The sequence below is a fragment of the Sinohyriopsis cumingii genome, chromosome 3, assembly GCF_028554795.1.
Source record: "Sinohyriopsis cumingii isolate HCF-2022 chromosome 3, ASM2855479v2, whole genome shotgun sequence".
In the NCBI taxonomy this organism is placed as follows: domain Eukaryota; kingdom Metazoa; phylum Mollusca; class Bivalvia; order Unionida; family Unionidae; genus Sinohyriopsis; species Sinohyriopsis cumingii.
In genome coordinates this window covers 110,772,547-110,788,301 of record NC_142963.1, presented here as the reverse complement: position 1 = coordinate 110,788,301, position 15,755 = coordinate 110,772,547, and the positions used below count along the sequence as shown (strand labels likewise).

Genomic DNA, 15,755 nt, shown 5'->3' with positions numbered 1-15,755 from the left:
TCGCAGAAAAAATATACAAATCCGCCATCTCAAAAACATGTGGACAAAAAATTGTTTTTCATTATTGTTAAGAATCCTGAAGTTTTTTAATGTAATATGGGAGATAACTCCCTTAAGCATATCTCATGCAATTAGTTCCCTCCCCTTGCGCAACACTCTTTGAGATATCCAACGCGGCAGAGCGGTATAAAGCCAATTGTATACACACTGTGTCACAGTCTATAACACTTCCGCGTTTGTCAGTGCAGGTAACTCGGTCTCTAATTACTTCCCGTTGATTTTATCAAGGTGATTTTACCAAAAACTGTCAACACGGGCGGGTGTACAATAAATAATATTTTTTTTCATAGATAAAATCCTTATTTTATTACATTCGTTTGGTTTTATGGTTCATCTGTATTTTTTCTGCGATTATATTTAAGAAAACAAATACAAAAAACCGAGTGAGCTATTTTTGAACTTCCAAGTATCAGTCGGTTTATATACTATAGCGTCCGAATTATGTACAGGGTTTCGAAACCCAACAAAGTTGCACAACTTTCCGCGTTATCACCCTGACGGGGTGACATTTTGCACTCCGCGGGATTGATTTTGGGGAGGGTGTGCAACTTTGTTGAGCGTAGAATATAACCCCGTATCTGTCTGTGCCGTCCTTAGTTACTATACTTGTCCTACTGTAAATAATATGTCCTACTGTAAGCTTGCTCAGATGCGGTGGCACTTTAGAAGCTTTACAAATGTAAATACAATGTCCTACTGTAAGCTTGCTAAGATGCGGTGGCATTTTAGGAGTTTACAAATGTAAATACATGTAAATATTATGTATAATGGTGTAAATACTAAGTCCTACTGTAAGCTTGCTAAGATGGGGTGGCACTTTAGAAGCTTTACAAATGTAAATACTATATGTTGTACTGTCCCTATGTGAACCTGCTAGCATATCATTTGGGTAAGCTAGAGGTTGAACATGGGGAATGTCTCGTCTTTCGCAAACACACCCTCTGGGCTCTCTAGACTGTTATTTGACAGGTTAGGGGCTCACATGGGGGTTGTGTTTCCGCTCCTGAGTTTGGTAGCCTATCATTTGATAAGCTAGAGACTCAAGGAGATGTTGTGTCCAATTTTTTCTTTTAAATATATAACATTATATATATGAATTACGAAAATATCAATGATGTGATTGTTGCTATTAAAAAATTAGAAGAGCGCGGATTTAATATATCACTAAATCCTGAAACAATTATGTCTGATTTTGAATCACTACATGAAGCTAAATGCGCAGGGCGTTATATTCTTCCTGCTCAGTACCGATTTATAAAGACGATCCAGGCCAATTTGTATAAATCACTGGCTACAGTAGAAGAAGCACAAATAAATGAATTTGTTTCATTGTCTCGTGCAATTGAAAAGATTAGGTTGGAATTAGCTCAAGAGTATGAAACAAAAAAGATAATAAATACTCGTGTGAGAAGATTAAAGAATTGTATGTCCGCTGACGAAGTCAAGGAAGTAAATACCTCACCTTGATTTACTTAGAAGTCACCTTGATGAAGCCAAATACTTGGAAATGAAATTGAAAGTAAAAAGAAAGTAATATATTTTTTTACTTGCATCAGTCTGAGTTAGAAAATATTTTCCTTAGTCGGTGGGGTTTAATGCAGGAGTGTGCATAATTGAGAATTTGATCTCTGTCGCATACAATTGAAATAATATGCTCGCGTCTGAGATTATCTAACTGTTGCTGTGTTAGTAAGAAGTCTTCGTCTCCGTATTCGTCAATAATGAATTTAACGTTAATTTCTTCTTGTGCAAATGCAGCCCTAACTGCTTGCTCGAGCGCTTGTTTGTCATACACGAAAACATTTATGTGGTGGTACATATAAATTTAATCTAAGATCTAAATACGCGTATAAAATTTGATGTATACTGCAATGCGCGATCACAATATGATCTTTTTTTAGTCGCTGTAGTTGCGTATCAGTCAGTATAAAATCGTCATTGCTGTATTCATCAACAATTATTTTTTCCGGGGTAACTTTTCCGGTTTTGACAGCTTAATCAAGAAGTTCTTTGTTAGGAATGAAACATTTCACGCTGTGATACATTATATAATACTTGCTTGATTAATTGTGAAATCGTAAACGATTTTCGGTCTTACAGTAAAAATATTTTATTTTATATATTTTTTTTTGCCTTTTACTAAATTCGCATGATTTTTACTAGTAAACACCCTATCAGAATTGAGAAATTGGTCGATTTCTGTGATTTTTACTAGTAAATTACCTTTCCAAATTGAGAAATTGGTCGATTTCTGTGATTTTTACTAGTAAATTACCTATAAATTTCAGTGAATTTGTCAGCGTTGCAGAAAATATAAAATAAAATTAATTTTTCACTGAAAAATCCCTAGGATTTCAATAGCAGACTAATATGTAGTGTTTCAACTCGAAAATCAAGAAGGTGACCACGCTGGTCTGTCAGCGCGAAATTTAATCTGGTCAGCCACGGATTGTGACATCGTAGATAGACTGGATTGATCGGCTCTTGCACAATCAGAAATCCAGGTGGTACATCTTTCGGAGTAAATGAATAAAGAATATATCCTTGCTGGTCTTGATTTGATACTGTCGTGTCCGTGCTGTAACTGCCATCAATGACACCACACACAAGATTGACCGCGACCACTTCGGTTATATCTACGATGCCCGGGGATACATGCCTGCCTTCTCCTGTTGTGCTATTGTTGTGTCTGAGGATAGTTGGCTCCGGTAGTGTTTTTCTGTGTTGTGCAAGTATGTCATCAAAGAACTCACTAACGATTTTGTCAATTGATTTCTTTAGTTCGTCTGCGTTATATCCCGGATATTTAAAATTTGGCCAATCCGCCCCTGTTATTTTATAATAACTGAGAAAGGCTGATTTATCTGCTGTTGTTATAAGCCTTTGATGAATAATTTCAAAATCAAATTGTATTAGATTTAATATTTCTATTTGCTTGATAATTTCATGTTTTGCCGACGACGTGTCAAGGAGATACTCGGTTAATATTTGATGTAATTTTTTTTGTTGTGTTTCATACTCGCGACTAATATCTTCAAAAGTAATTTTGATATCTTGCTAGATATACGGTCGCAGCGGTGACCCATAATACCACGTCCAAGGCTTAATACTGCCCGATGTGGTAACAAATCTACCCCTATCCGATTTAACATTTATGGCTTTCCATAACGGATTATTTTCATATTTTGGAATATAACTATGATACGATCTTTCTTCGGAGGTAAAATCAGACTTTTTCGGTTCTGATGACGATGGCGGCGTCGGTGGAGCAACTTCGGGCCATCCTAACACTGTTCTGATTGAACTATTGTATATATCCACGGCGTAGTCTGGGGTGTTTATTTCGATGGCAGAAGACAGCGTTGGCTCATGAACAGTTATTGCTATTTTGCATTCCTTTGTTGTGATATTTTTTATTCGACGTTGTAATTTCTCATTGATTTCTTCGATTTGATAAGACCTGGTTGGTAACCCAATGACGTTCCAGTCTGGTGTGCCATCGGGTTTATTTTTATATGCAAACACAAACGAATTATTTGCTGGCAATCCACCAAACGATTTTGATCTGATATTGGGCCAACTGTGATATACAAGTAATTGTGCTAACGCGATCTCGCTTAATGGAATCACAGTTGGAAAATTAATATTGAATTCTGGCTTAGTTGAGGTTACTGTTATTAAAGAAGTTCGCGCTGGGCTTGTATTTGCGACTATCTGTTGAAGTAATTCCGTCATTATTTATCTTTTGTCGCTTCAAATGACCACTGTAGTCTTCATACATCTTTGACATTTCGGCGAATTCGGAATCTGATATTTTGTTGTATCGTCAAGACTGGATGATATCAACGACGACAATTTCGAGTAGGTGCTCGTGGCCGCGCTGTTTAACTTTTCATATTCGTGCAATTTTGTTAGTGCACATGAAGATATTTTTTCGCGATAATATTAGCAACTCCTGCAATTGTCGTTGATGTTGAAACTGTAATTGTGACCGCGATTGCAGTTGTCACTGGTGTTAACGCTGATAATAATACTCCCGTAGATGCGACTATCGCGGATACTGAATACACTATTGTGTCTAACATGGTTACACGCCGTTTGTATTTTTTTAACTTTGCTGTGCATTCGTTGATGGTATTTTTTAACTCTGACTGCCATTCACGTACTTCATCATATCTGTATTGTTGCGCATCCAGTGTAGTCGTTGATGCTGCCATTGTTGACTTCATTGATGCCATTTTATTATTTTACGCAGTAACCAATTGAGGCGTTTCAGCTACAAATTCCAAACACCACCAGTAAGATGTTGCGGTTAATTTCTTGTCGGTGGATTCCAGTATAATTGTTTCTTCGGCTCCCTTGTTTAATATGATAGTCACAACCCCGGAATTGTCAGTGGAATGTCTCCAGGGATATGTTGTGAAGATTTCAAATTTAGCGGCACTGAACACAGACAGTCTATACACTCCAGTGACTGTTGCTGTATATTTGATAGTATTATTTTGTTTAGACCATGTTGCAAATCCAGATGATATCGTGTATACTATGTTGGCAATATGCCCGGGAGTAACTCCAGTGGGGACTTTAATCAAACTGGTTTTGTTAGCGATATCAGGAATCCCCGCTACGATATCCTGCTGTGTTTGTTTGATTGTGTCAATGTTGGTCTTGATATCAGAAAGTTTCATATCAACCGTGAGTGGAGTACCAAAGAAATTATCTACGGCCTCATCGGTTTTTTGAAAGTTTCTTCGAAGTTTTGTAAACGCGTCTACGTGCTTGTCATACGCGTCCCGCAACGTGGATAATTTACCGTCAATGGCGTCAACATAATTTTTTGTCGCGGCATCTTCCGGGGATGTTGGATCTCTTAAAACCACTATTTTGTTATCGTTCATGCTGAGTTCACCTGTCATTGTATCACCGGTCTTTTTTGCGCGTTCCCCTGCAGCTTTCTGCGTATCATCTCGCAGCGCCGCGATTGATATCAGCGAATCTCTGATTTTTCCGCTATCAGTGAACACAGGGATGTTACCCGGAGTAGATCAAATAACCCTACGAATTATTTCATTCCATTTGATATCGCTGGTTTTTAGTTTTCCGTGTCGGTCCTGAAAAATAACAACCTCATCTGGGGCTATCCCAGTCAGACTTAAAAGATTATCGATTTCGTCTTTGGTTGCATATTTTGATAAATCCATGTCGGTGCGCTTCACTTTTCTGTTGAGAAGAGATCTTCCGTAAATATCAACCATTATTTGATAGGAAACTGTTTAAATCGACCCGTGGTATACTCATGCACGACTTTGTGAGGTGGTTTGGTTGCCGCTGATATCGCATCAAGAACATTTAATACTTCACGACCACATATCGGAGGATCGGTTAGTGTTTGAGTTGGCAGCGTTGAGTACCAAACGTTCGAGGGGATGTCTTTTGTATATTTTAGAAATTCAACTGGCGGTGCTAACCCATACGAATCAAAATAGATGATTCCACATGGATCGATCGCGTAAGCAACCCAGTGAGTTCCTGGACAATCGCTGTTATCAAGATTAACAATTCCCGTTTCTGGATTATTTGGTTGTTGTGGTAATTGATCTCGCATAAAGACACCTCTGAAGTTTTTTATATCTAATTGTTTGACAGCATCAAGCAAATCAAAATTGGACATCGGTGTGGTTTTCAAAACCGCTTTGGGTACCACGATGGCGGAGTTCCTGGAAGTCTTAGTCCGCGTCCTTTTTTTTTTTTTGTATCCTTTCCCTGTGACTTTCTTTAGTGCCATTCCGGCAGCGGTTCCAACAGCTCCTAGTGCAGCGGCTTTAGCAACAGCTGAGGCAGAAGCGGCTATCAATTATGGTATTTCCGCGAGAAGAGGAAATATACCGCCAGTTTTGATCATATTTTTGATAGCTGCAGGAGAGAAATCAAGCTGAGTCCCAGTTTTCGCTTGCTTCGCTTTATTGAAATGATTAAGTTGTGTTTTAGTTAATGACAGTTTGTTTGGGCCACCATTAGCGATTTGATCATGTTTTAGTGTTATTTTTGTTCCACATGTGCTCGCGTTCTTCGATTGTAATTTCTTGGCCTGACCAGGAGTCAGAGTGACATTAACGTGACTGTATGACATTTTTATAATTAACGTGATCGATCTAATTGTCCTACACGCTGCTTTTTACATGTTTTTGAAAATATTACATGTTTTCTACTGGTGCATCAACGATTCTCATTCGGCCACTAATACCTTCAAGCAACATTGCTTTGTCGGAAAGTATGACCGCGATTGCTCTGTAGGGACCGTGAACAGCTGGAGGACCATCAGCGAGTTTTGGTAACGCGCCGACACGAGCTCGGAAGTGAATATCAACAACAGACTGCTTGGACAAGTCAAGATGCTCCAGTGAAAAGTAATAAATTGGGTACAAATTTGTGAAATCAAACTGTGATAGTTGCGTGCCAGTATCTATATTTAGGTTACGCGCCAAGAATGTCAGCCAACGATGATATGCGCGCGCCACGTGGTTATTTGTATAACTCAGTGATATATCTTCGGATGGTTCTTGTTGACCGTTTATTCTCAGCGAAACCTCAGTAACGTCAAGTTTGTCAAATATCATATGAGACCATTCCTGATTACCCATCCGACAAATATCTTGCAACGCAATAAAAATATGTCGTGGCGCAGAAACCCCCTGTTGTGATGCTATATGCCAAGTAAACACATCTTTGACTTGACTTTGGATGGCGTCTGTAGTTACCGTAAGCCACGATAGCAATGATTTACCGCCTTGATTCATAAAAGAGAGCAGTCGGGGTTCTTCTGTGACTGATGGAGTTAGCACTGGCATCCACAGTGAAAGTTTCGTTATGTCTACTTTACCAGCATGACCAGCTGTTCGCCAAATCGCATCATTGTCATCGGCTTTTCTATGAAGCACAACTGTGTGTTTAGCTCCAAAGATGACTTTTTTGAAATCCCTGCAAAATCCAAAAATTTGATTTAGTGGAATCGCGCATGAAAAACTCTTATTATCTCCTGACAACATTGCTCGGCGTGTTGCAAATCCTAAGTTGTAAGTCGCGCTAGCACCTTTTATAACATCAAAATCACCACCTGGTCTAGCTTCATGTTCGAAATCAGCTGGTTGTGGATTAGTTGCAGTATTTTGAGGTGTTCGCAACTTAATATACTGAATATGATCGGCGTTATTGGTAATATCCTTGGCAAACATCATCGATGGACCGGATGACCTTGTAAAGTCGTCAGAATATCTCGCTAAACCAATTATTGTTGTGGCAACATCGACATCATTTTGAATCGATTCGATATTTTTTCCATCAATCATGTATGCGGCGCTGCTAAATAATGCCATGATTCCGTTGTTGACAAACCCAACTCGGTCGTTGACACCGTAGTTATTATTATCCGCCCTCACAAGTTCACCTTCTACTTCAATAAACGCCTCAGGTGGCAAAAAATATCTGCTTGTATCGTGAACTTGAAGCTCAGTACGCCCTCGCTGATTTGGATCTCTTGCATCGTAGGAATAAAATTGATAATCACGCACCGATCTGTCTCACTCGACCGGTTAATCTATATTGAATGCTGTATCGGATATCAGTTTGAACATTTTATACTACTGCGTGTAATTACAAATGGATGATCCTGCTATTAAATTTGCTGTAATATTTTATTGCGCGTCGGATTCCATCGCCGCTAGTTTTTGATTTGCGGCTTGATTTATTATTTTACTAACCTCCGCCGGCAATGTTTCGGTGGTTGGTAATTTTACAGGTTTGCGTCTCATTAGTCGCGCTAGTCTTTCTTTGATTGCAGAGAGTGCCTTGCCAGCAGCGCCAACAATTGCAGGAGGAGCTTTTTCACCAACAATATTAATGGCTTTCATTGATAATTGTTTTGCAAGTGGACCCAACTTTGGTGCCAATCCTGCAAATAATCTTTGAGTGGTATCACCAAGTCCGTCTCCGTAAGCTGCTCTATAGATTGGTAATCGCGAGTTTACTGCTCTGACCTGCACAGGTGTATGTCTGTTATATATGACCATGTTATATTTGTTGTCATATATCTAATCGCTATCAACAAGCTCATCGATAAATTCTTGATATATTTGAGCATCCATAACACCGCCTTGAAATAATCTCCGGCAAATATCAGAGACCTCATTAATTATTTCCGGTGAGTTGTTTCCGGCACGTTTTCCTCCGATGAGAACTTCTAGCCGGGACACATCATTGAAAATATTATCAGGGCAAGGAATTCCAAAACCACTGCCAGTGGGTGGCGGCGGTTTTCGCAAGGTAGAAGTAAGAATAGGTTGAGATTTTTTACCCGATGTTGTTATAGGCTGTGGCGGAGGAACGGGTGGTTGCTGCCGATCAACCCAATTCCAAGTTGGATCAGGCGCGTCTTCCAAACTCGGGGATCCCTCGGTGCGTGGCGGAATTGAAGGCGATCGTTGCGAGGATACTTCCGAAGGCGGCTTACCGACGGGATACTGATTTAATAAAGTTAGATTACTCAGATCGGTGGAGGAGATTGCTGGCGGCGAAGATGGATCAGGCACATCTACGTGTGGCACTGTTATTATTTTTGGTGTTTTTTTTAGGTTTTCCTCGTTTTTTTTTCTCTATTTGTTGCAACGGCGCAGGAAGTGAAAGGTCTTCTTGTCGCAGCGGAGGAGGTTGACGTTTCTTTTTCTGTTCTTTTTCTTGTAGTTTTTGCTCTCGTGTTATTCTCTGTTTTTCCTTTTTTTCCCGCCAGTTTCTGCTGACGCGTTGTTTCTTTCTCTTGTTCTTTTTTCTCTTTTGCTATTTTTTGTTGTTCTTCATAGTAGTCTTTCATTCCATTAGCGAAAAATGGATAAACAGTATCCATTTTATCTATAGTTTATTTACCCGTAAATATTTTGTACAACCAGTCACCCCAAGTATCTTTCTTTACATTTTTGACATACTCGGGTTTTAAAAATTGTTCTCGTCGATGATAATTTTCGGCAGCAAACTTACCAAAAGCATTCCTACTGTAAGCCTCCTCTGTCAGAGGAAAACTCTCAATTTTTTCTATGCCCTTTCGGGTAAATCTCGATTCAAGATCAATTATTTTTCGCCTGTCAGATGCAGATTTCTGCTCGCAATATTTGAGCAAGACTTCTTTTTTCTTCGGGGTCCCTAATAGCAGCTAAAACCTTTTCAGTGACCGCAGTGCCGGGTTGAAATAATTCCTTTGCTTCAGCTGCATACTCAACTTGTGCTTGTTGTTGTAACTGCACATCTTTTTTAAACTTTTCCTTCACCGGGATATATTTTTAAGTGCTTCTGCTCGCTCCCTAGACAGCCTGGCTGTGTAAGATTCTGAATGTACCATTATTTGGTATAATCAATTTTTAATTTATATCCTCGAGTTGGATTAGATACGATTTTCAGCTAGAGAGCAGCAGAGGGGGCGACGACAACAAAACGCAGCAACAACGGCGACAACAACGGCGTAGGGTTAGCCCTCCATTTCGGCGTTTGGAGGCTTTCTAAAAGTTGTAGGCGGCGCCCCTTCTGGGGGAAACGACAACAAAACGGCGACAATTACGTTTACAATGAAGCGTGAACGCGTTTTTATAAAGGGCTTATTTCGGCGTTTGGAGGTTTCTAAAAGTTGTGGGATTCGCCCCCTCTGCTGCTCACCCGAAAATCAATATCATCACGGTTGAAGTTCTGATTTATCGGCCTACCCTACTCCTACCTCGTGGACAGGGTACTAGCATGAGCATATACGTGTCAATGGAACAACCAGGTAGTGATTCACACTCGACACTCTTTTAGCCTAATATCAACAATTTGAACATATTCCTTGCTTATAATGCAATAAATTGAGGAGTCCCTTTATTTATTACCAGATGTATCGCAAATCATTGTAGAAATAGTTGTAAAATCTCGTTTACCTTTTTTATCCGATATTTTCATTTAGATCGTCCGCCATATTAGTTCAAATAATGATTACTTCCGTTCTCAGCCTCGTTTGTTTGCGTGCCATAGAAGGACATTGAAGCCTTATTTGGAAACGTAAACAAATCAAAGTAAAAATATGGTGCGGTTTGAATCAGAAATTCTGCTCATTAAAAGTAAATAAGGTTTATCGGCAACTTTGAAATTCCATCAAGAAGCCATTATTCTCCACTTGATTGATAATAACAGCGTAGAATATCCAAATAGGGTCTGGCAAGCCTTACATAGAAAAGGGGTCACGACGAGTCTCGCGTTATCTGTCATGGCGGACACGGTGAGGTTAGTGTAACCATGCCAATTTATTTTATCGTGTAAGGGCTTAATAAATTCAAAATAAACCAAACTTCTTTCGCGACATGATTGTACTTATATAATATATTTCTACACTATTTGTTTTTCTGACTTTAGTGATGCTTTTTTTGTTGTTGCTACATTACATGATATGGGATCAGTTCGTAGCCTCAACCACAACAAATCAAGTTGAGGCTACGAAATCGTAGCTAAACAGCAACCAGAACTGAATTCCCTTTTGATCACAATACACGATTCACATTCCCTCGGTCAAATAGTTAAAACATGAAACAATGCAACATTATATCTAAAGTTTCACTTATCATATTTCCCAGTAAATTTATTTTATACATATTCCTCACCTCGGTCATTTTGTTTACATTAGATACATTGTCCATGGCCATTTTGTTTTGGAAAAGGTCACAGTTGATCAATGCCCGTACCTGTGGTAATTATATGAATAAGTATTAAAGGGACCAGTCTATTTGAGAAGTATCATTGATTTGGTCTCGCTGGACAGTTCATCTGGTGAATTTTCATCCGACAATGATCTATTGCAGGAAAATGAGAACAATTGTACACTGAAGATGCAAATAAAAACAAACTAATGATTTTTGTAGAAAGCATGCACGTGAGATTTTAACTGCGGCAATCACGTTAATTCCTTATACAACTGGTGGCTTTTATATTCAACCAACACTGCTACCAACCCCTCTTTTTTACCTTCATTTTTGATAGCAAAGAGCTATTTTTAATGTTTTTCTGTGACAAGGCAGCTAAAAGAATCAGTATGTGCCTTATGCATGAATAAAGTTCACTAGTACTATAACAAATTAGCATACTTTTCATCACCTCTAATCCATCTCGATTTTTAGATATTTGCCTCTGTAGCAGACATACAGAAATACCTGTGCCAAGTTGGCTGTTCATTTGCAGCCAAAGTTACGCATTTGATCTCCGATGTTTGTCTGTGACAGGCAGTCACCAAGAAAGCCACCCATTTTCAACCCTAACTCAGAGTAAATCAAAACCACATTAGAGATTTAGCTTCTGTGTGAATTTGTAAATGCTATGTTTATGATAATTAGGTTCATGCCTTCTACCTTAAAAATTAGGGTTTCAAAATACTAAGATATGAAACTATTCAGTGAGACCTTTATTCCGCACATCGGTCATTTTGTTTACATTAGATACAGTGTCCATGGCCATTTTGTTTTGTGAAAGGTCAAAGTTGACTAATGCCCGTACCTGTAGTAATTATATGATAAAGTACGACAGGGGACCAGTCTTTTTGGGAAGTATCATTACGATTACAGTCAAGCCGATTCAGAGAGTCTAATCCACTCGCATCGGGAAAGACTAAAAATCCGAATGTGATTGCGTAAGAGTGTCTCTTTGTAACAAATTATTTGATTGGTTCTTTTAATGTCGGTTCATCTCAATTACTGCTCTAGTATTCTGATCATGTTAATGCAATTAGACAGGGTACCAGCCTATTCATGTACTAAAGAATAGCTTAGTTAGTGCGTTTCGTTTATAACAACCGTTCACCACGCTGAAACGCACTGAACCAGATAGGATAGAAACGAATCTTATAAGAGCTTTCTGGTTTAAGAAATGGCATCGAATGAGACATACATATTTGCGATTGAGAAACAATGGGATTACCACTTGTTTTACGACTACATGAAAGAACATTGGACGGACAGTATTGTTTATTCAGCGGTGTATTTGATCGCTATCTTCGGAGGTCAGTTTTATATGCAAAAGAGGAAACGTTTCGATCTTAGACCTGCATTAGCACTCTGGAGCGGTCTCTTGGCAATATTTAGCATTGTGGGAACGTTCCGATTGTTACCCGAACTGATTCATTCAGTAAGGGACCATAGTTTGGAATACTCGATGTGTGTAACGTCCTTCCTAGAAGACCCAGTACCTAGTTTTTGGACCTTCTTGTTCACAGTCTCTAAAGTAATAGAATTGGGAGACACGGTGTTCATCGTTCTGAGGAAACAGGAGCTCATTTTCTTGCACTGGTACCACCATATCACCGTCCTCGTGTACGTTTGGTACAGTTACCCTGAGAAGATCGCTTCTGGCCGCTGGTACATGACAATGAATTTCCTGGTCCACTCGATCATGTACACCTACTACGCCTTCCGTGCTATGAAATTCAACATTCCAAAACAGGTTAACATCTTCATAACAACACTACAGCTGCTGCAGATGGTTGTTGGCTTATCAATAGCCATCTTTACATATAATCTTCTAAATAGTGGTAAATTTTGTCAACAGACGTATGGTAATATAAGATTCTGTTTCATGATGTATTCTAGCTATTTTGTGCTATTTGCTCATTTTTTTTACACTACCTATATTGTAGAGAAATCTAAAATGGGCCATAGAAAGCAGCAATGATGAATGAGCTTCTTTTTAGACGATTTATAACCATTCATACATTTACCATATTTACAATAAGGACAGTATAGGGTATTTGTTGAGTTTGGAATCAGATGGTTTTAAACAAATGGGATGTATTTAGTTGTAAACAATTTAGGAAAAGAAGCTTTGTGCTAAATAATTAATGAAAATTATTTCAAATGAAGAAGTGTCCATGAATGAACTTTAAGCAATCAGAAATTGAGATTACAGACAAGATACTGGGACTTTGGAAATGCAGAATGAATAAGAGGGACTTGCTAGTGATGGAATACAGTCCTGATGTAAAAGCTGTGAAATGGAAAGACCTTCAGGCCTTATTTATCAAAAGTAACCTGGTTAAGTCGCTTCTGAAGAGCAATTTTTTACAACCGAAATTAAGAATGAACGTCTTGGTGATAACTTTTGTTTCTCTTTCTTTTAATTAAAAGTAGATGATACTTACAGACCTTGGAAAGAATAGTCAGGTTAATGATATTTGAATGTATGAGCATTGGGACAGGAAACCATTGAACTAGTTGTTCCATAAGACTAATAACTTTGTAAGTCAATAATTTCAATGCATTTGTGTGAGGCTTCATGAGCAACGCTTGTTTTCATGAGAATGTGATATAGGTGTTTAGTGATGAATATTACTTTCATGCATTAGAAACTTAAAGCGTGTCCACATAGAACTGAGTATACTTGATAATATATACCTTCCAAAGCTAAAAAGTTTATGTATAACACTAATTAATCACAAGTGCTGCTGATGGTGGTCATTAATTTGAAGCTTGTATGTTTTGGGACTGTCAAATATAATGCAAATCATTCAGTCTTTATCACTGAGGTGCTTAATATTTGTCCAATTCTGGCTTTGTAGAAGCACAATATATAAATCACTCTGGCATCCATATGCATATCTGTATGTCAGTACATCTGTACATCTACCTAGATTAACATCAGTGTTAATCCATTACAGTTTTTTTACTTGGCCAAGTGAAAGACAGACTGAATAAAAAGGATAAAGGTCTCTTGTGGTTGTCAGAATACAGGACTGGACCAGTCCATTTGCCTTTTGTCTGGAACAAGCGCTAATTGTTCAGTTTGCAAGGTACTTGCCCACTAGCAAGTTGAAAATGTAGAGAAAGGTTATGTTCAATTTTATGTCTTTTACTCTGCAACCTTGCCACAGTACATTTATTAACACATTTATTTGGCCTTTATCTGCACTGTATGCTTCTATTACATGAAGTTCTTGATCCTTTATTTTACATAATGCACAGTAATAGTCTGTCTTCTATTGAGTGTCTAGGTTACTCTCGCATTTTGTCGTATAGATGTGTCAATGCTTACGACTTGAAACAAGTTTTGGCAACAAGTGATAAATATTTATATTTTAACTTCTTATTAGTTACATTGTAATCATGATATTTGTATGTATACTTGATTCTGAGATGTTGAAGTCTGAACATTACTACATGCAGCAATCTAGTAGGCTTCTAAGTTCTTTATAATCATTACATTGCCCACAGAAATGTCACATTGTCAAAGATTGATTTGAGGGTGTCACCGTGATAATGAATTGTTACTGATATAACTTGAGATTCTTGTAATGTACAGGTGCAAAGGCATTATTTCTAATGATTATCCACATGGATTACTCTAAATGTGCTACAGAAGTAACCAATCACAAGTATTCTTTTGTTTGCATCTTTAGAAATGTATTGACTAAATTGCTATACAGCAGAGGTGGGCAAACTTTCCAGTGCAAGTGCCACATACACAAATTCACACCTTGTCGCAGGCCGCATAGTTCATTAAGTAAAATAATTTTAGGTTTTTTCAAAATAACATCATAATTAATTTTCTGTTGTTAATATTTGAAAACTTAAACTTCAAAAGAAGCACTTTATTTGATAAACAGAGTCACATAACCAGTCAGTGCAAATGATGACTTGTTCCTAGGCCGCATGAAAACTCTTCGCGGGCCGCATGAAAGCCCTTGGCGGGCTGTAGTGGGCCCACCCCTGCTATACAGTATATGATTTTGCTGAATCATAATGAAAAATCTGTGTTAAAATAATAATAATTTGGAAATGAATGCATACAATAAATGCTCCCAAGGCCTTGATCAAACACTAAATTGACATGCTTTCTACAAATATGGAAAAAAGTACAATTCTTTCTTTGGTACATATTAGGAAAGTCCTTTTTCATTAACTGTTGCTAATAATGATTTTGAAGCCCTTCCAAACTTATATATTTTTTTATTTATATGTTGAATTAGTTCATTTGAAGATAATTTCTATCACAAACTATGTGTTTATTGTACATGTCATGGAAGAATGTTGATTTCGTTTTGGTGTTTTATTGCTCAGCATCACAGGTATAAGTAGGTTATGTGGTGCCAGAGCAATCTGAGAAAAATGTCTTGCCACGTACTAAGGGTGAAACGATTAATTGATGTGTCAGTGCATCAGTAATTTTTCCATGTTAATACAAGAGGTGAAGAATAAATGCAAAATGATTCTTACTCTATACAGTTACTTTAATCTTTAGAAATTGTGAATACATTATCTGTTGTTTACTTTTTTATTAAGTTGAGAATTCATCTAGGACAGCTGTCACAGGTATATGCAGTCATTTTGTCAGATTAATAAAAAATGCTGTTGACAGTACTCACTTGCCTTCTACAAATTTAACACAAGGTGCTTTGAACTAGAGCTGGGTACGATGACAAATTTTGTACCACAATGGACTGTGATACATACGCCAGTATTCCTGAGTTATATTGGGGACCAACAATTCAGTGTTCTGGGGAATGTGCCCGACACTTTTTTGTTTAATTTCCCTGGAAAAATATTTTGCTGTTTTTATAGCAAATTAACGCCATACTATATCAATGATATTTTATTTTAACAAATATTATCTTGAGATAAAAGAAAATTTCACTGTAAGACGTCAAG

At 38.0% G+C, this 15,755-nt stretch overlaps 1 pseudogene; it reads left to right on the top strand.

Moving 5' to 3' along the window:
* The first annotated feature begins 11,897 nt into the window (after window positions 1–11,897).
* Window positions 11,898–15,467, top strand: LOC149803570 (very long chain fatty acid elongase 6 pseudogene; annotated as a pseudogene).
* The last annotated feature ends 288 nt before the right edge of the window (window positions 15,468–15,755 follow it).